This window comes from Hemicordylus capensis, chromosome 10, assembly GCF_027244095.1.
Source record: "Hemicordylus capensis ecotype Gifberg chromosome 10, rHemCap1.1.pri, whole genome shotgun sequence".
Lineage (NCBI taxonomy): Eukaryota > Metazoa > Chordata > Lepidosauria > Squamata > Cordylidae > Hemicordylus > Hemicordylus capensis.
Window position 1 is genome coordinate 26,904,564 of NC_069666.1, and position 21,682 is coordinate 26,926,245.

The following is a 21,682-nucleotide window of genomic DNA, read 5'->3' on the forward strand; positions in this document are numbered from 1 at the left end:
GCTCTGAACACCTCGGAAGAAGAGTGGGATATCAATGTAAGTAAGTAAGTAATGTGTTTTTAGAGTGGTCTGGGGGCAGTTTAGAAGCACGTCACTCATTCAATATAAATAAAGGTACCTTTTCTTTTGGGGCTGTCGCTTTGGCTTACGGATACAAATATTTATACAGTATACTGCTTTTCAGCCATAGTCCCCAAAGTGGTTAACATAGATATAAATAAAGTAAATAAAATGGCTCCTGTCTTCTAAAGGGCTCACAATCTAATAAAGAAATATAAGATAGACACCAGCAACATTTAGCCACTGGAGGGATGCTGTGCTGGGGATGGAGAAGGCCAGTTGCTCTCCCCCTGCTCAATAAAGAGAATCACCAATTTTAAAAGGTGCCCCTTTGCTCTTTTAGCAGGGTAGAAGGAAGGAAGGAAGGAAGGAAGGAAGGAAGGAAGGAAGGAAGGAAGGAAGGAAGGACCACCACTGCCTGCTCAGCATGCATTACGGTCCAAGCTCTGTTCCTGCATCTTCAAGTAGAGCAGGGAGAAACTTCTGTACAAAACCCAGAAAAGCTGCTGCCAGTCCCTAGAGATAATATTGGCCTAGGTAGACCAATGGTCTGACCCCTGTTCCTTGCAGGGGCAAGCTATGGAAACAGCTGGGTCTACAACTACGCACAGGATGCTCTTGATTAGCTAGTACCTGTGAGGTCACTGGAATCTTCCCATAAGCTCTGAAGCAATTTTGTACTTACAAAAAGCTTTCTTTCTTAGTGTGGCGGTGGCGGTGGCGGCTGTTATGGCAATAAGATGAGATAAGTTATATAATCCTATATAATAAAAGCCCTGTGTGTGATCCCGTGCGCCCGTGTCTTTTTCGGCAGTTCTGGGCATGCGCAGAGCGCATGCTCAGAACTGCCGAAAAAGATACGGCCGCCCAGACACGGGCGGCCATGTTGCCGAAGATTAAGGGCCAAATCGGCCCATGTAATTGCCCCCGCGGCTGCCGCCGCCAACCGCCCACCTGCCCGCCCTCCCAGCTCCCCAAGTCCTCCTTTATGAACCCCCCCCCATGATTAAGGGCCAAATCAGCCCATGTAATTGCCCCCGCGGCTGCCGCCGCCGACCACCCACCCTCCCAGCTGCCGAGACCTCCTTATCCACACCAGACCTCCACAGCCCCGGCCCACGTCCTTCGCTCGATCACAGTTCCTATTTAGAGAAGGAGAGAGGAGCTCGCATGCAGACCTCCTCTCTGTGCAAAGTCAGTGCCCAAAATGGCGCTATGGACACAAAAGACACAATAGGCGTCCTTTGCGCCCAAAGCGCCGGTTCGGGAAGAGGCTTTAAAGAGAGAGGAGCTCTGCTTGCGAGCTCCTCTCTTCTCCTCTAAATAGGAACTGTGATCGAGCGAAGGACGTGGGCCGGGGCTGTGGAGGTCTCGGCAGCTGGGAGGGAGGGCAGGCGGTCGGCGGCAGTGGCCACGGGGGCAAGGGCATGGGCCGATTTGGCCCTTAATCGTGGAGGGGGGGGGTTGGTTCAAAAAGCAGCTGGGAGGGCGGGCGGACGGTCGGGCATGCAGGCTGGCGGCGGCAGGAGGGGGAATGGCGGTGGGGGGCCAGGAGCGCCGTTACTAGCGCCTGTTATTCAACGGGGCGAAATTCACTAGTATATCATAACAGACAGCTGAACTATTATTTGATTTGCTGCACATATGATTGATTGATTGAGTGAGTGCCATCAAGTCAGTGTCGGCTCTTCAAAAGTCTTCTCCAGCGCAAAAGTTCAAAAGTGTCAATACTTTTTCTGTCTTACTTCTTCAAAGTCCAGCCTTCACATCCATAGAGTGTCACGGGAAAAACCATTGTCCGAACGATTCTAAGCTTTGTAGCTATAGGGTATAGACACATCACAGCATCTAACTTGGCAAAGAGGCACCTTTTAAAGTGGTGATTCTCTTTCTTGAGCAGGGGGAGAGCAACTGGCCATGTCCACCCCCAGCACAGCATCCCTCCAGTGGCTGTTGCTGGTGTCTATCTTGTGTTTCTTTTTAGACTGTGAGCCCTTTGGGGACAGGCATCCAGCTTATTTAGTTGTTATTTCTCAGTGTAAACCATCCTGAGCCATTTTTGGAAGGGCGGTATAGAAATTGAATAAGTATAAATATCCTTTCCACAGCCTTCATTGCGACCCTACCAAGTGCTAGTCTGCGGTGTCTTTCTTGACTGCTGGATCCTTGACTGTTGACGTTCGAGCCTAAAAGGCAGAAGCTCTCCACCCTAACCCTAACCCAGTGCCACCTCCTTTCTCTGGCACCAGCCCAGCAGACAGACCAGGATTCCTGGTTGCAACCTGGAATCCTCCTTGTAGCTGGAGACTGAACTTGGGACCTTTCGTGTACTAAGCAGATGCTCTCTGGCCCCACACAACATTTGCCTTTTGCTGCTGCTTCTGCTGCAGCCACTTCCCCCAGCAAGCTAGAATCCCTTGTCATTCCTCCTCCATGCTAACTATGTGGCAGAAGCCAGAGTGGCGTGGTGGTTAGAGTTATGGACTAAGGCCAGGGTGATCCAGGTTCAAATCCTTATTCAGCCGTGAAAGTCACTGGGTGACTCTGGGCCAGCCACGTATCTCTCAGCCTAACCTACCTCACAGGGTTGTTGTGAGGATAAACATAAAACATGCACACCGCTTTGGGCTCCTTGGAGGAAGAGTGGGATAGAAAGGTCATTCATACATACATACATACATATGTATGTATGCAGTCTCAGGTGAAGATCTTTACCACTGCCTTTGCTGCCACAAGATGTGGCGGTGGCCGCAGTTTTAGACAGCTTTGAAGGGGGAATTAGACAAGTTCAGGAAGAGGTCTCTCAGTGGCAGTATGGAGCCTCCATATTCAGGGACAGTATATCACTGCACTCTTTGATGGGAAGCAACAATGGAAGAAGTCTGTTGCCGACTTCCCAGTGGCCTCTGTAGGAAGCAGGATGCCGGACCAGGAGGACCTTTGGTCTGATCCAACAGGACTCTTCTTAAGGTGTCTATGTAGGACTTAAGCCAGGACTTAAGCCAAAGGCCATTGTGGTTGGGGATCCATTATCCATTGAGTTGTAGTCCCATAACATCCAGGAGCCCAAACGCGAGAACCTCTGGCTTAAGCCCCTGATAAAATCAACTGCAGAGCCATTTTGCAATGGTGGTCGTTTTCTTTTCCTCCCCGATTTGCAGAGCTGTCCGTTAACACCCTCTGTTGCCCCAAAGTACGTCCTCCCTTTTACTCTTTGTGGAAGGCGGCTGGCCTGCAGGAGAACCTCTCCTTCTTGCCTTCTCTGAAAGTGCAGCATTCAGACTTTGAGACGGTAAACAAAAAGAGTCAAGTGATGGATGAAATGAGCACGGAGGCGGCTTCCTATCCATTTGTCTTCCTTTTGTCCTCAATCTTGATTTGCCCTGTAGGTTAGTCTTATCATAAAGACAGTATGAATGACTCTCTCCGCGCCTTTTCTCATTAATGCGGCAGAAAATTGATGAGCAGCGCTCTTGAACTGTGAGGGGTTTTGGCAAGAATTATAGTCCCTATTTATTTTGGAGGGACCCGTGTGGCTTTCTAAGTCAATATAATGTACAAATTCTCCCCCAAAATAAACAGTACAAGTAATTGCCTGATAGATGAAGTTGACATTTTGGTTTTGTGATTTCCTCCGATATGTAAAAATCTAATTTTCTCCCTAGGATGATGCCATTGCAAAAATTGTAAGTAAATTAGAGCCAGTGGTTTACTTAGAAAGTGAGTAATAGACTCAGTTATAATAGATCAATATTTATTCTGTGGTTTCTGAAATGAGCCCCAAATTGAGAATCCTGAATGCTGAATGTATGTTTTTTATATATGTTTGTTTGATTAGGTCTGGTAGGAACAAAATAAAAACCTGAGACTTCTCACTCATACACCCTCTTTCGCAAGGACCTCCAATAAGTATTCAGCATTAGTAATACTGGGCCTTTAAGAAAATAATACACTCCCTCATCAGGATAGGGATGGACTTTTCAGAGAGTTTTCTTCTATGGCTCCAAGATCTCTTTCCTGGAAAGTCACAGCTAATTCAGGGCCAGCGTACAGACAGTAGATATGTTGGTGGACCCTGCATGTTTTTGTAGAAGTTGATTAGCAGGATCCGTGTCAGGACCGTAGTTATATGGGGGCATTATATTTAACCCTTTCCCACAAGACTTAGTGCTGGCAAAAATTGCAGCCCCAGAGCTGCTATGAGCTTTGAAAGGGGCGTTTAGCAGACACTTCCTTTCCAAAGCTAAGAGCTGCTGAGGAGGAGGCTTGGTTTTCAACAGGAACACACTGCAGTGGGAAAGGGTCAAATGCCCCCTCCCAACATGCCAGGGCTCCTGTCCGGATTGCCTCCTCCACTCTGTGGCTGTTGCTGAACTGAAACATGCATGGCCAAACTACATGGTTAATGTAATGTGTCGTTGGGTCCACCCTGTCTCCATCAGTGCCAGTTTGCGGCTGGGGAAAGGTTCATAAGTCGCCAGTTATCTGTGCTCTAGGAGGCTTTGTCTTCTTGATGCTTGGTGCCTCCGCTTTTAACCTCAACTCCTTTTATTTGCTGCATTGTTTGAGTATTTGATGCCAATACATCTGAATCCTATAACAGGGGTTCTTAACCTTGGGTCCCCTAAGGTTGTTGGACTACAACTCACATCATCCCCTGCCGCCATAGTTGAAGGCCACTGTGGAACATAGGAAGCTGCCATATACTGAGTCAGAGCATTGGTCTATCTAGCTCAGTATTGTCTACCCAGACTGGCAGCGGCTTCTCCAAGGTTGCAGGCAGGAGTCTCTCTTAGCCCTGTCTTGGAGATGTTGCCAGGGAGGGAACTTGGAACTTTCTGCTCTTCTCAGAGTGGCTCCATCCCGTAAGGGGAAAATCTTGCAGTGCTCCCACACATAGTCTCCCCTTCATATGCAACCAGGGCAGACCCTGCTTAGCTATGGGGACAAGTCATGCTTGCTACCACGAGACAAGCGCTTCTCCCTGTGACAGGGGACAATGCAAACTACATTGCATCATGACCATCAAACATATTGCATGCTGGGCATTACATTTCCAGCACCTAAAGGCTAACTTGGGTTATGGCCCATTTGACCCACGAGTATACCCCTTAGGATCTGGCAACAATAGCTATATAACCAAGCCCTCTCCAGTGCTTGAGATGTGTATGGCTTGACAGTTGGTTATAAGCTCTGCTTTAGCTCTGCCTTTCCTGTCACTTTAATTATGGTTTCTTTGAACAGTTTCATTATTGAAGTGTTTATCCCATGTTGTTGGAAACTGCCTGAGTCATGAAGGGATCATAATTTCATAAACAATTTTAATTTAATTTAAACTGCCTCGAGTGCTTCGATAGATGGAAAGGCAGTATATAAATGGAAGATGAAATGGACATGAAACGGACATGCGTCTCACTGTTCAAAAGTCACCTTGAGTTTGGGTCTTAAAACCGGTCTCAGGATTTGCACACGTTTGTGTTCTGTTGCAGCCAAACCCAAGGACTTGTCACTGAAGTAAACTCATCATCTTTCCCTGCTTAGCTCACCTCCATCTCTCCCCAGTTTTTTTTTATTGTAAGTGAGACTTTGCAAAGCACCAAACACATCCAGACTAAGGTGGCATGAATGCAACGATGCATGCATGCCAGAAGGTCACGCAACTGGGCTCAATCTCTTGCACTCTGGCTCTGCTTGTGCAAGGCTTGTCCTTCCCACAAGCAGGGTAGAGGACGGCTTTGCATCAATCCCGGCACACTCATCTGGAACTCAAGCTCCCAACTTAGTGGAACTAGATAGCACAATATCCATGCACTAGTGCAGTCTAGATGTCCAACACTATATATAATATCAAGAACTGAAGTGTTCCTGATTCAGAGATTCTGATTCAAACTCAGGCTGGCAATTTCTTTTCTATTAACACACCTGATTCTAATCAGCTTAGGAACCTAGGAAGCTGCCATATACTGAGTCAGACCCTTAGTCCCTCTAGCTCAGTATTGTCAACACAGGCTGGCAGCAGCTTCTTCAAGGCTGCAGGCAGGAATCTCTCTCCGCCCTATCTTGGAGAGGCCATGGAGGGAACTTGGAACCCAGATGCTCTTCCCAGAGCAGAGCCACTAAGGGGAATATCTTATAGTGATATATAAGATATTCACTAAGGGGGATATCTTTCCACCCCCTGGGGGGAATCTCTTCCAGTGCTCACACATCAGGTCTCCCTTTCATATGCAACCAAGGTGGACCCTGCTTAGCTAAGGGGACAAGTCATGCTTGCTACCACCAGACCAGCTCTCTTCTCTTTTTAAAGAACACATCTGGTTGGTCTTTTATCTTGCCTGATTTTATCAAAAGCCTAATCTTTGATATTTGTTGGTGTATATGACATCCATTTGCTCTACAAAATGAATTTTATTAATTTGTCTCTTTCCTATCACCATTTCCTGTTCAGGGGATGGGGCTGTAGCTTAGAGGTAGAGCACCTATTTTGCATGCAGAAGGTCCCAGGTGGGGCTGGGAAAAGATTCCTTCCTGAAACCTTGGCTAGCTGCCGCCAGTCAGAGAAGACAGTACTGAACTAGATGGACCAATGGTCTGACTCAGTAGAAAGCAGCTTCCTATGTTCCTGTATTGCTCTCACATATGCCAGTCAAATTTCACTGAGCAATCCAATGTCTACTATTATGAGAAATTGGGTGTGGGTGGGTGCGTGGGACCTCTACCCCCTTTCTGTATAGGTATAATTTTATAAACTTCTATCACGCTCCCCTCTGCTTGGTTGTTGTTCTTTTCCAAACCAAAAAGGCCCAAACGTTGTTATTCCTCATAGTGAAAGGGAAAGATTGCAATGCTCCAAACCTCTGATTATTTGGTCTGCTCGTTTTGATGCTGCACAATATCTTCTTTGGGGGATGGGTTGGCCAACACTGTACACAGAATCCCAGCGTGGCTCCACCACCGATTTCTGTAAGGACACTGCAGTTTCCTAACAATCCCTAGTATGGGATTTTCCATGAAGGTAAATACTAAGTTGATGCTAATTTGGTGAGTGCTTCCATTTAAAATACACGTCCCTCTACTGAAACTCTTTGAAACAGTCAGAAGCCCAGGAGACACCAAAGATTGCTCCTCGCCACCTCACCTGAGAGCCGTGCTGCCTGCAGACTGGCTATTCATCAGGTAGCGCTGCACACCTGGTGCACCTGGCAAATGTCCACTGCTAACAGAGCAAGGAGGCACCTTTTAAAAGTGGCGATTCTCCTTAGCAGGGGGAGAGCAACTGGCCCTCTCCATCCCCCACACAGCAGCCCTCCAGTGGCTTTTGCTGGTGTCTATCTTATATTTATTTTCTTTTTTTTAGATGGTAAGCCCTTTTGGGGGACAGGGAGCCATCTTATTTCTTTATTTCTATCTATGTAAACCACTTTGGGAACTTTGGTTGAAAAGCGGTATAGAAATTTTTGTTGTATTGGTGTTCATAAATGTTCAGCCTGCAGGCAGCACGGCTTTCGGGTGAGGGCGGGGGGCGGAGAGGAGCAACCTTTGGCATCCCCCAGGCTCCTTAGGATGAGTTGCTACTGCTTTGAAAAGTTACCACCTGGCACTCCAAAGACCTCTTCGGCCATTTAAATCAAACTCTTATTTACTTACTGCAGTCTGCAATTCCAAGACTGCAGCTGGAGTCTTTTTATATAGCCCTGCCTCATATTTATTTGTATCTGCGTTTGGGGGGGAAATGGGCAAAGAGTCCTTCCAGGAAGAAAACCTAAGGTTTTAATTAAGTATAACTGGATTTCACCCCTTTAACCTTAGCTCGTGAGCAAACCAACATAAACATCTGACCATTCAGTCTTTCCCACTTAAGGTTAACGTGAGTTTATAATTCAGACGCCTGCCCTTGTGTATTAGGCAAAGCATAAATTACAAATACTAATTACCATAGATGGGGCACCACTTTAATGAATCCTTTTAATTAAACTGCACCACAGTGGTTCTGAATGGGGCTGAACATATTTCATCCTTAAGCTCTGTTAACCTTCATCTTTGTCTGGAGAGATCACACATTCAGCTTGTTTTAATTCTTCTAAGTAATATAGATACAGATAGACAGAGCCCTACTCCATTACTGGGGATGGGAAATGAGAAGAATGAAAACCCAACCTGTGCTCAGGAGCGGCCCTGAGAAATTCGATGTTTCAGAGAAAAAGTTATCGCTCTGCCCAAAGTGGATGGGCCAGCAACACCTGCAGTGGGGGAAACTGAGCGTACACATGACAGTTGGAATACAGACAGAAAGAGATATGTTCTTGCACAGCTTCCTTTTGTTTTAATGGGGTTTGAGCAGGAGAACTTCCCATTGGATTATGCACTGTGTTAGACAAAAGCACACAGATGATCCCAGTTCTAATTTCTTTATGGAATGGGGAGAGAGAGAGGACCAAAGCGTCAGTTTCCAGCACTTTTTAACCTGCTGTAACTCTGGTGTGTTTTATCAGATCTCCTTGAAATTTGGCACATTTGTAGACCTCATCAGGTAGAGCACACATGCTGAGTTTCAAGTTATTAGCTCAACCATTGTTATGCGTATAAGCAATAGAGTTTTGAGGCTTATAATGGTGGGCGCTTTTTTTTAAAAAATGCTACTTGCCTTAACTAAAGGGGCTTTCTCTTCTTGCCGTATCATCTTATGTATCAATAACTTAGTACGATCATCTGGACCTATTCTTTTGTCGCTGAAGAACATACAGGCGGGCATTGCTGTTTCAGCTGAAGGTCCATCAAGTTCAGCCTTCTATTTCCAGCAGGTGACAGTCAAATAAATCTGGACACTCATAAATAGCCGGGGTGACCCATTTTGCTGCCTGCGGACATGGACAATATGACTCCCCACATCAATGAACAGTGTGTTCCAGCAGGGTGAGGAAGGGAGGGGCAGTGGGTTGTGGGGTCATACCTGGCGGGAGCCTGGTGCTTGCTTCCTCTTGGGCCTCTCCTCACACCTGTGCCTGAAACTCCCGCCTCACCCCGCCTCACGGAAGGGCTGCCCCATGAACTGGGCATGTATGCAGGAACCTTCCCCTGCCGTTTTGCCCATCAGCGGTGGCAGTCGTGTCCCTGACCATGGCTGATGATGACTGCTGGTAAGCCTCTCCTCCAAGAATCTGTCAGATCCCTTTTTCAACACCAGCTAAGCTAATGGCCTTTACTTTGTTTGTTGTGTTGTGTTTTATTTAGCACATCTCTATACCATCCCATATAGAAATCTCCGGGCAGTTTACAATTCAACACACAACAATAATTAAAACATGAAGACAATTAAAACAATTTGAAATACAGATTAAACACTCTAAAACTTTAACTTTAAAACTACAAATTCAAAGCCTGATTAAACAGGGATGTTTTCAGGGTTTTCTTTAAAACATCCCGAGAAGGGGAGGCTCTCATTTTGTTTGGGAGGGCATTGCAGGGCCCTGGGGCAAGGCTAAAAAAGGCCCTGGGTTTGCATTGCCACCAACCCAACTGATGGCAAGTGCAAGCAGACCTCCCCAGTGATCTTAATATGGCAGGGTTCAGGAAGAAGAAAGGAGGCATTTAAATCACCATACTTTGTGGCAGCTCACCCAATATTTCATGTGAGATTACATGGTGGGATGGGGCTGTTGCTCAGTGGAAGAGTATCTCTGCTTGCAGGCAGAAGGTCCCAGGTTCAGTCCCTGGCAGCATCTCCAGGTAGGGCTGGGAAAGACTCCTGCTACCTGAAACCTTGGAAAGCTGCTTGCTAGACAGTGTAGAGAACACTGAGCTAGATGAAACTGATTGCCGGGAAATCTAGGGCCAGCAAACGGAAATACTTTTTCACACAACGCATCATCAACTTGTGGAATTCTCTGCCACAAGATGTGGTGGCAGCCAACAACCTGGATGGCTTGAAGAGGGGTTTGGATAACTTCACGGAGATGAGGTCTATCAACGGCTACTAGTTGGAAGGCTAAAGGCCACCTCCAGCCTCCAAGGCAGGATGCCTCTGATTACCAGTTGCAGGGGATTCACAGCAAGAGAGAGGGTGTGCCCTCAACTTCTGCCTGTAGGCTCCCAGCGGCATCTGGCCACTGTGCAAAACAGGATGCTGGACTAGATGGGCTGCCTTGGGCCTGACCCAGCAGGGCTGTTCTTATGTTCTTATGACCAAGTGTCTGACTCAGTAGAAGGCTACTGACATACAGTATGTTCTTATGTGAGTAGCACTTGCTGTGGAAATAAAGGTCCATATCTGCTGTTCTGGATATCACTGAAATGGTTAGATGCTCCAGTTTTGACTATAAAAAACCAGATGGCTTTTCCAGTTATATTTCTCCAGTATAATAAATTAGTCGGACGAGAAAGGATTGCCCATGTATTATGTGAACATTGCTTCCCAGTGGAAAGTTTGCAAAGCCTTTATTCATTACAAACGGTAGGTTTGACCTTGCGGTCTCCTGGCATGCACACACTTCCTCCTTCTCCTGGTGGGGAACGGTTTTCAGTGTCTGTTCTGATGCTCCCCTGCTTTGATTGCTGTGTGATGTTATCAGCCGTCTCCTTGATGACAGAGCCCGTCTGCTCCAGGGCTTGCCTGACACACACTGCCTACAGGCTGCGCTCTTGTACAGCATATGTTTTTGACACCACACCATCTGGTTGCAAGAGTTTCCCCCCATGGCAGCTGCATTGCAACCTGCCATGTTTGGCAGCGACAAGCTGGTTGAGAGCCCTTTGTCCGTCCACCTCGGTAGGGCCTTCCTGCTTTCGCAGAGCAACCCTAACAGGTGTCAAGCGCCAAGCACAGAGGAGGGATTTCCTGCCAAAGGAGAATTGCGTAGCATGCTTCATGACGGGGTTGACCATCACTGCATGCTTCCACGAGAGGCCGGCTGAACACCTTAATATGGCTGGGCACGCTGCCATGTTAGCAGAAGGGTCTCTGTGCAGGCAGCCAAGAATGACTCTAGCGTGAAAGATCATCAAAGGAATCTGCCGGCACGGCTGCTTTCAGTCCTGCGTTCTTCCTTGCTAACATTCATGCCCGGAGCAGGATCTCCCACCCAGAATCAATAATGGCATGAGTTAAGCTCTGAGTGGCAGCAAACTAGGGATGCAAACATCCAAGCAAGCACTCACTGTATTTTATTTAGATTTAAAATTTACACCCCACTTCTTACTCGGAGGTTCCAGAGCAGTGCACGGGGGTGCTGAGGGGGCGGACACCGTTGCCACGGGGGCAAAAGTACGGGCCGTGCTCAGGAGCGCTGCTAGGTATTGACAAGATGAGGGGCCTGCCCCCACTGGCCCCACTGGGAATTACACTCAAACATACACCCTCCCTAAGAATAATTATGCCTGTTTCTTGAAGTCTTTAATATTACAAAACAGTACCGGTGAAGTTGGAAGCAGCAGAGAGTCAGTACGGTTTTCAGACAGGGCTTTTGGCTCACATCTCCTCCAGAAGGGAGATTTACCCCGAAGTCCCTGCGAGCTCTTGGGGAGCACTTCACACACAATTCGGGTTTTTCATCATGCTTTAGAGTGCAGGCTGATTTATATCTGGGGTTTTTTTAAAAAATCCACTTTTGGTGTCATTTTGAGGGGGCAACTTCCCCGTCGCAGGGGATGTTATGGGGATGGAGCTGCTCTGGGAAAAGCATCTAGGTTCCAAGTTCCCTCCCTAGCAGCATCTCCAAGTTAGGGCTGAGAGAGATTCCTGCCTGCAACCTTGGAGAAGCCGCTGCCAATTTTTGTAGACGGTACTGAGCTAGATGGACCAGTGGTCTGACTCAGCATATGGCAGCTTCCTATGTTCCTGTATGTTCCTACCAACTCCAAACTTTAGGAGAGGAGAGCTGGTCTGGTGGTAGCAAGCATGACTTGTCCCCTTAGCTAAGCAGGGTCTGCTCTGGTTGCAGATGAATAGGAGACTAGAAGTGTGAGCACTGGAAGAGATTCCCCTTAGGGGATGGAGCCATTCTGGGAAGAGCATCTAGGTTCCTCGTTCCCTCCCTGGCATCTCCAAGATAGGGCTGAGAGAGACTCCTGCCTGCAACATTGGAGAAGCCGCTGCCAGTCTGTGAAGACAATACTGAGCAAGATGGACCTATATACTCAGTATATGGCAGCTTCCTATGTTCCTATATTCCTAAGTAAACCTGTGGTAAAGCCAGCTGTGTGGAAAGCACCCAGGTGACCCTTTGAGCTCTGTGCAGGTGCCGTCACTGCTGCGGTTGCTTTCTGGAAGGAGTCATGGAGGAGGGAGGGGGCTGATAGGGTTGAGCCATTCATTGGGGCTCCGGGCCCCATGGGCCACCCCCTAGTGATGCCCCCTGCTACCAGGGTGATTGAAGAGGCTAGGAACTAAGAAGCAGGTGTTGCCTTTGCTCAGATTTCTAATACGGTGTGTTGCTCTGGTCATTTACACTTATATATTATTTGTGTTATGAGCTGCCTTGGACACCTTGTGGGAAGGCAGCATAGACGTTTCCTTGATATATATCTCAGTGTGGCTGCCGTGGGAGACCTAGCCACCCCTTCCTCTTATTTATTCAGCCATTTTATTATGATGAGTTACATTTACAGCCCACCCTTCCTCCGAGATGCTCCATGCAGGATAGGTTACTGAAGAATAATGAATGCAGCAGGCAAATCAGAACTTCAGCTATGTGGAAAGGGAAGGTCCTGAAGCAGTGGTCTTTGGTAGGTCCTGATTGCACACACGAGCATTTTTCATCTATGGATGCTTCGAGCAGGGCTTTCTGGATGTTGTTGGACTACAAGGAGGAGCCCCTCTTTTCGAGAGTCCAGTGCACCCAGCCAAAGGCCCAGACCTGACTTGAAAGCATTTACAGACAGGTCAGGCAGGAGGGACCAAAGGCTGCGTGGGGGAGATCTCTTGCAGTTCTGTATTAGTGGGGCATGATCTAATTTTGTGCCAGTGCAAGGGGGAGAGGCAGTCCCATTTCCAAAATAGTACAGCGTGGACCCAGGAGAAAGCAGCAGATAAACGAGGCGCTCTCTATCGCAGGTCACTTAGGCTTTAGGTAACAGGATGCAGATAAGACATGTAAAAGTGTTATGCAGAAAAATCAAAGATATAAGCCCCCACCCTCTGCCTGTGGGCTTCTTGGAGGCATCTGGTGGGCCACTGTGTGAAACAGGATGCTGGACTAGATAGTCCTTGGGCTTGATCCAGCAGGGCTGTTCTTACGTTCTTATGAGCCTAGTCCACAGGTAAAGGCAAAGGTAAAGTGTGCTGTCAAGTCGATTTTGACTCCTGATGCCCACAGAGCCCTGTGGTTGTCTGTGGTAGAATACAGGAGGGGTTGACCATTGCCACCTCCCACGCAGTAGGAGACGATGCCTTTCAGCATCTTCCTATATCGTTGCTGCCCGATACAGGTGTTTCCCATAGTCTGAGAAACATACCAGCGGGGATTCAAACCAGCAACCTTCTGCTTGTTAGTCAAGCATTTCCCCGCTGTGCCACTTAAGGTGCATGTTCATAAATAGCAGAAGTTTCCTTTTTCAAAGGCAGTCCCATGAAGTAGCGGGCCCTCAGTGTGAGCAAGGCATGGGTGGTAGTGACCAGGTCTGCCCTTTCATTCTGTTCAATATCTCTTTATTTAACAAAATATCATCATAATAAGCATATAATAAACATGAATAAAGCAAGCCCCAATGTGCTCTGTACTCGAAGCCACTTCAGTTCCACACCTGTGTGTTGATAGGCATCAATGGAATAATCAAACATCTCATCAGGTACATCTTGACAATTCATAAGACAGAAAATAAGGTAAAAGGAAATCATGTATCCTGAAAATTGCCACCCCACAACTTAAAACCAAACTCCATCTTTCCATGGACTTATCCACATTTGTCTCCTCTAATGAACTCTTTGTTTCATGAAAATTAGCATGACTACACAGATCATGGTTTTGAAAGCTAAGCTAGCAGGCATAATATAGATGGCATCCATTGTGTGTTATATACATCACTGTGATTTATGAATGTCGCTATTGGTTGAGCTAACAGCAGTATCCTGGCCAGGATCCAAAGTTCTGTGCCACGGGTCCCACTAGTCCAGCGTCAGGCCAAGCAGAACTCCCTGTCTCAAACAGTGAGTTTGCACAACTATAAGTAAATCCCATTGAGTTCAGTGAGACTTACTTCAGAGTAAACATGCATAAACCTGGGCTGCACATGTACCCACTGTTTAGATGTTGTGTTCTGCAAATGGATAAACCAACGCAGTAAAGAGAATTGCTAGCTACTCATCTGTATTAAATGCCCCCAAAGATGGCTGAAAGTTAAAGATTTGATACATTGAGTGAATGAATGAAGAGCTTTATTATGATCCTAGATCAGACAAAAACACAACAAATTATAAAACATTCAGATAATAAATATATGGTGGTCAGCTGCTGCTCTGTATTGCTTGCTCTGTACTGAAATGCAAAAAACCTCCCTGCCTTATTTTTCTCCTTCCACAACGTGGACCAGTTTCTGACTATAGTGCTGTTGTTCAACTGTTTCTTCTGAAAGGGAACTTCTTGAATAGATTTGTGCTTACAGTCCAGTCTATTCCTGCAAAATAGGCTTAGGCACTTTGGTATAGGCAGAATTTTAGCTTTCCTCCTTAACTGTCTGTTATGAAACACATCCTTTAACAAATGAAACACATCCTTTAACAAATCATCCTGTTTCATCCTTTAAAGGATGAAACACATCCTTTAACAAATCCCTAATTTTAATGATGTCCTATTTATTTTGTATATGTTGTTCGTTTTTGAACCCTTTGAAAGGGGATCAATAAATAAACATGCTTCAGATAAGAAATCTATCATACAATACACCAACAAAGTAAATGTTTTATGGTAAGATCTGAAGGGTAGAAATTAGTTGTTGGTGGATCTTAACAGCAGCCGCACAAAATTTAGCATCCTTGTGTGTAATAAAAGATTTCTTGTCTGCAAGGAGACATGTGACATAAAATTCATCAGTTTGGCCAGGGAAATGTAATAACAAGGGAGTAATAAGGCTACGTTGACTATCATTATAAAAGGAATGATATAGCATCATGTGGTGGACGGATTCAACCTCACCCAAACCACAAGGGCAGATCTGACTGGCCAGGGGAATTTTCAGAAATTTTAAGGGGATCTTAAGCCAGTAGTTGAACATTAAAATCCATGCTTTGGATCCCACCCTCTGAAAGCCCATTTCAAACCTTAGTGCAGCATTATAAATACATCTGGGGGGGGCCCTGAGTACAGCTCTTATAAACTTAGACTGGACAATCTCCAGTGATCTGTAGTTGGAATAGGAGCCTAGTTGTGTACCGTACAGAAGTTGGGCTAGTGCTTTGGCAATGAACAGCTTTAGTGCTGCAGGAATCACCTTTCCTCCTTTGGAGCAGAAAAATCTCAGAATTGCTGATGTCCTCCTTTGAGCCTGTTGGACAGCATAGTCTACGTGGGCCTTCCATGACCCTGTGGCATGAAAGACCACACCCAAGTATTTGAAACTGTTAACCTGTTCAATCTAATGACCCTCTATAGACCAATTAAATTTCTTCGACTCTTTGGCAAAGACCATCACCTTAGATTTCTGAAAATTAATAACCAGATGGTTATCCTCACAGTAACTGGCCAGGAGCTTAAGAGCCCTCCTAAGACCTACTGGGGTTTGAGAAATAATTGCAACAGCATCCGCATACAGCAAAATTGGGATTTGGGGCAGATGTAACTCTGGGTCTGAGAGCTTTTTGGCTAAGATGTTTATATATAGGTTAAACAGAGAGGGTGCCAAAATGCACCCTTGTTTGACTCCTTTGCTGGAAGTTATTGGGTGTGAAAGTGAGCCGTGGGGGGTTATATCTCATCCTTACGATGGTGTTCTCATAAAGTTTTTGAATGAGGAGAAGTAATCGCCTATCAGTGTTGATATCACTGAGTTTTTCCCACAACCTTGGCCTTGAAATTGAATCAAACAGTGCTTTGAAATCTACAAAGGCCACATACAAGGAGCACTTGGGCTTACTGCTATACTTCTCAATAAGTTGGCATACTAAGGTATGATCCATAGCTGACCCATTCTAAAACCAGCCTGTTCATCCCCCAAGATGTTTTCTTTCTCCATCCAGTCTTGGAGCTTCCAATCTAAGTGTCTCGAGTAAAGCTTACTCATGATACTCAACAGGCTGATCGGGCAATAATTAGCAAGATCGTGTCTGTCCCCTTTTAAAAATATGGGGACTATTATAGCTATGCCCCAATCCGCGTTGAGTTTAACCATTTCAGAAGAGATACAGTCACTGCCCTAGGCCTTGCCTACTTTTAAATAACCAATATGTTTCTTAACTTTGGCTACCGAGATGGGAGGCCCACTAGTGCAGGGAGGCCAGCAGAGGCCCGTGTCCAGCCACTGTCGTGGCCCCCCTTGCCCCATCCCCTACATCAGATGCTACATTAGCCACTCCCCCTGCATAGGACATCAGATGTGGGGGCGTGGTCTAGCACCTGAATGGGGCTGCGTGGCCCCATTGGTTACTAGATTGGGGCCAGTGTTGCATTTGCAGCATGGCTAGAAGTGGCTCTCCCTGCCTTTGAGGCAGGGAAAGCCATTCCTGGCTGCGCTGCAAATGCAGCACTGGCCATTTAACTCCCGGATGAGGCCACATGGCCCCGTTTGAGACCTAAACCATGCATCTGACATCAGACACAGGGTGTGTGTCGGGGCCACGAGGGGTGGCCACTGAGGGGCGGTGGCCTGGGTTCTTTGAACCCATTCGCCCAATAGTAGCTACGCCCCTGGGGAGGCCATTCTGGGAGTAAATTATTATTAAAATCTGATAGTACTTGCCCTCAGTCCTGGGCCACATATTGATCTCTAAAGTGTGATTCCCATATCTCTACAGGGAGATACATTGGGTTTTTTTTTTTGCTGCCCCCAACCCTGAAGAAAAAAGTATTAATGTTTCATATGAGAAATCAAACAATAAATAGATAATAGAAGACTTTGCTTTTTACATAATAATGAGCTTATTGCATGCTAGATCATGCCCTTGCCATCTTGATGTTTGTCTACTCAGGGTCCCTAGACATTGTTGGATCACAACCTTTTGCCTGACCAGTGGGGTTGTAATAAATACAAGGCTGTGAGCCTGTTTGCAATAGTCTGAGAGTAATCTCCACCGAACTCAGTTGGACCTACTTCTGAGTAAGCATGCACAGTTGTGTGCTTTAAGAGCAAAGAACTGTACAAAAGTCCAATCTTGACCGTTCCATGTCTTGTTGCCCTGGCCCACAGCTGACCTCCAAGATGGATTCCCCTTCCTCAGTGTTGGTATTGTGTAACTGGCCAATTACTTATGTTTCCAGGATTATAATATAGGTAATGGATAATAAAAGCTTGGTAGAGTCATCAAAGTAAGTGTTCGTTAAGTAGATGGCCGGTGTGACACGTTCCGTTACCGGAATTTGGTTCATTCATAAAATGACTTATCTGTTCAAAGCAACTGTCAGCTTTTCTTTGTTTCGGGATAATTAAATCAGCTGCCCCTAATTATTTATTTTCTCCAATTTACATAGTGGACCTGTTGAAAACCCGCTGTACACAGAGACCTCCACCCTATTCTCCCATTACAAAAATGGCATGCAAGAATAAATCTCATTCGAAGAGCCAAAAGGGGGGGGGGAATCCTACTGAAGGTTATTGGAGTCTGGAGCAAACTGAAATGCAGGTAGGTGGGCCAGGCTGGGGATCTGGGAACAACTTTCTGATTTGGGACCCAGGAGAAGGTCCAGCCCAATCTTCAGTCCTAAAATAGAAGGTCCTTCTCTAAAGGGGCTTGTGTAGCATGACTGAAGACAGCCCCCCAGACACCATGGATTGTGGGTCTGTCAGCTCTTGACAGCATCCCACTCCCCCATTTTTAAACCCTTGGCAGGCAGAAATAATAAGGGGTTGGCCAAGCTACTAATGGCATTGATGTTATTGGTAGGAAGGATGAAACAGGGAAGTAGATCATACTACAATAATAAATATTCAGACTTAATTGTCATGTTATTTTTATTTTTTAGATATCAGTGTCAAGGTGCATGACAGAGTAACAGACAAAGCAATAGATTCCTGCCCTGAGGAACTTACATTTCAGATTCATCACAGGGTGAAACAACAGAAGAAGTGGAAAGATGGAGTTGAAGGTAAATCCGGGGAGTGGGGTGGTGTTTAGTTCATTTCCTCATATTGGGCTTCCTTTCAATAAGATATAAGGCAGGGTTCTCCAATTGGAGTCACCAAAAGTTGTTGGACTACCACACCCATCATCCCCAGCTGCAGTGGCTATTGTGCCTGGGGTTGATGGGAGTGGTAGCCTAAACACATCTGGGGGCCCAAGTTTGAGAAGCCCTGCATTACTGACATAGGTTGATAGTGTGAAGGCGTTTGTTAGTCACACAGCCCTGGCCAATAGCACAGATCTTCCCCTGTAGTGCTAGAAGTTTGCGATCAGCAGATTTTTAATCTGTACATATGGATAAAGAGCATCCTAAAAGCAGTTTACAAATGGCTTGTTCCATCGTTTTTATGTACTACTTTCTTCTAGACTGCATTAATGGCATTCAGCTTAAAGTTCTGACGTGATCCTCTTGTTTGGACTTGTGTTAAGTGTCTCATGTTTCCCCTCAGAACTCACTACTTAACAGGGAAACATGAATATGAAAAAACACATCAGTGGAAAAGAGCCTTCTGCTTCTGTTTTTGTTTTCTTGATGATATTTATTAATAAAGTTACAACTGTACTGATAGTGACACCCAGATCAGGAGCTATCCCTTTTTAAAAACACAGCTAATATATATTTTATGTCAATACATATTCAGGGTGCTCAAGACTTTTAGAACTCATTCCAAACATTGTTTTTTGTTTATCATCCTTTCTTCTTTATTTTTAATCAAATCGAATCCCCTTCTTCCTCAGTCCTTTATGTAAAAACCACCAACTGCTGCAAAGCAACATTCAATCTCTTGAAAGTTCTTGTCAAATTGTGAGAGAAACATGCCCCACAGTACAATTCGCATGTGTCTCCAACGCATCTCCCCTGCTAACTGGGCAAAGATGCCATGTTCAAAGTGGTGATTTCCTTTATATTAAGCAGGGGAGAGCATTCGGGCCCTATCCAGCACAGCACAGCATCCCTCCAGGGACGGAGAATCGTCTTATTTATTTATTATTCTCTCTCTTTGTGAACTGCTTTGAGAACTTTTTAGTTGAGAAGTGGTTTATAAATAATAATTTTATTATCCATGCAAAATATGGGCATGATCCAGAAAACTGTTCTCCTTGTTCATTTCACCCCATTGAAATGAACAAGAAGATCCCCAAGGTCTAGAAGAGGAGAGCTGGTCTTGTGGTAGCAAGCATGACTTGTCCCCTTAGCTAAGCAGGGTCCACCCTTGTTGCATCTGAATGGGAGACTACACGTGTGAGCACTGAAAGATATTTGAGCCACTCTGGGAAGAGCATCTAGGTTCCAAGTTCCCTCCCTGGCAGCATCTCCAGATAGGGCTGAGAGAGATTTCTGCCTGCAACCTTGGAGAAGCCGCTGCCAGTCTGTGAAGACAATACTGAGCTAGATAGACCAATGGTCTGACTCGGTATATGGCAGCTTCCTATGTTCCTATCAATGGTCAAAAGATATTCTCTCTCCCAAGCACATCCCAGGAACTGTAGTTTGAGTGCAATGGAGAGATCTCTAATGGATCATTTTCAATAAGGAGAAATGTGTCTTATGATCACAGCCAGCCCACCAATGAGGCTAGGTGGGGTAACACTTCTGTCCTTTGGCCAGTGTGGCAGGGGATGATGGGAGTTGTAGTCCAACAACATCTGGAGATCCAGGTTTGAGAACCCCTGCACTAAGATAAATGGAAATGTGGAAGAATCCCAAATATTAGATCAATCTTTTCTTATTCATACCCACTCACAGTGAGAAAAATGGAATAAAAAGCAGTAGGATGTATGCAAACAAAATTGTTTCCTTTAATTATTGTGAAGCAAACGGGGGAAAAACAGATCTAAGTCAATATTGACAAATAAACCCAGTATGTTGGGTGGTTTGCCTTGTCTGTGGTAATTTTCAAAGTAGGGCATTAGAATGCTGCGATTTCTCCTGTGGTGGAATATTATTCTTGGCTGTAATGTCTCTCTAAGGAGCTGCTCTAATTAATGCAAAATAGTCTACTTACTCCTTAATAAAATACCGCCCTTCTGAAAAGAAAAATGGAGCCATCTAATGCCTTTATTTAGCAAAGCCTAGAGAGCAAGGTGCAGGCTAACCTTGCAACTCCTGGAGGGCCTTTTGGGCAACCAGATGTGGGGCTGGCGTAGCAGGGGGTCAGGAGTCTGACAGGCAGAGTGAGGATCAAGATCAAAATTTCAGAAGCAAGGGGCAGAGAGGCTGCGTAACGGCTCTGCTCTCTCTGCTGTAACATGAGGTCTACCAGATGCTTATCGGATGATTTGCTGTGGAGTCAGGCAAGTCGGAAAACATGTCTTGAGGTAGCGTAAGTCTTGGAGTCCAACCTCATCACCTTCATAGGAACATAGGAAGCTGCCATATACTGAGTCAGACCATTGGTCTGTCTTGCTCAGTATTGTCTACAAAGACTGGCAGCGGCTTCTCCAAGGTTGCAGGCAGGAATCTCTCTCAGTTTGTTGGTTCAATAAAAAAATCTTGTCCTATTTAAAAATAAATAAATCTTGTCCTATCTTGGAGATGCTGCCAGGGAAGGAACTTGGAGCCTAGATGCTCTTTCCAGAGTGGCACCATCCCCTGAGGGGAATATCTTGCAGTGCTCACACTTCTAGTCTCCTTTTCATATGCAATCAGGGTGGATCCTGCTTAGATTAAGGGGACAAGTCATGCTTGCTACCACAAGACCAGCTCTCTTCCATCACCTCCTCCCATCTTTGGCCACATGCCTTCTTTTTAAAAGCAGACCATTAAAGCCTTGAATGGCCTCTTCCCCTCTTCCTTCTCTGCTCTCATCTCCTTCTGCATCTATATCTATGACCTTTGTTCCTCCAGCTCAACCATCCTCAGCTCCCAAATGCCTCTTGCTCCCGGAAATGACCCCACCCATTCTCCCTTGATGCCTCCTGATGACTCTCCCCACGGAACATCTACCTGGCTCCATCTCTTCCATCCTTCAATCCACAGCTGAAAACTGACCATTTCCGTTATGCCTTTGGTTTAACCCCTTAGGGCAGGGGCTCCCCAGATGTGGCCTTACAACTCCCATCATCCCCAGCCACAATGGCTGGGGATGGTGGGAGCTGTAGTCAGGCAACATCTGGGGACCCAGGTTGGAGAAGCCACCCTGCCCTAAGGGCAAACTAGACAAAACATGGGGAGACATGGAGTGTCACTCAGCAGTTTGTTTTCTCTCTTTACTATTTTTATTTCTTTACTCCATTTATATCCTGTCTTTTCCCCATCATCTTTTCCCCATCAAAGCAGCATCCATGGGGTTCCTTGGTTGGAATTTGGATTGTAATTTGGACCATCAGCTGTTGTAAAAAGATCGCACAGACTGACTA

The 21,682-nt window shown here is 45.9% G+C and overlaps 1 long non-coding RNA gene across 1 annotated transcript in view; it reads left to right on the plus strand.

Annotated features, from left to right (window-relative positions):
* The window catches only part of LOC128334850 (uncharacterized), a 166,144-nt gene that overhangs the window by 118,296 nt on the left and 26,166 nt on the right, over positions 1-21,682 (plus strand). Inside the window, exons 3-4 of the long non-coding RNA XR_008311417.1 lie at positions 17,673-17,824; positions 18,165-18,287. This is a non-coding gene — a long non-coding RNA (uncharacterized LOC128334850). The remainder of the gene's footprint in view (positions 1-17,672; positions 17,825-18,164; positions 18,288-21,682) is intronic.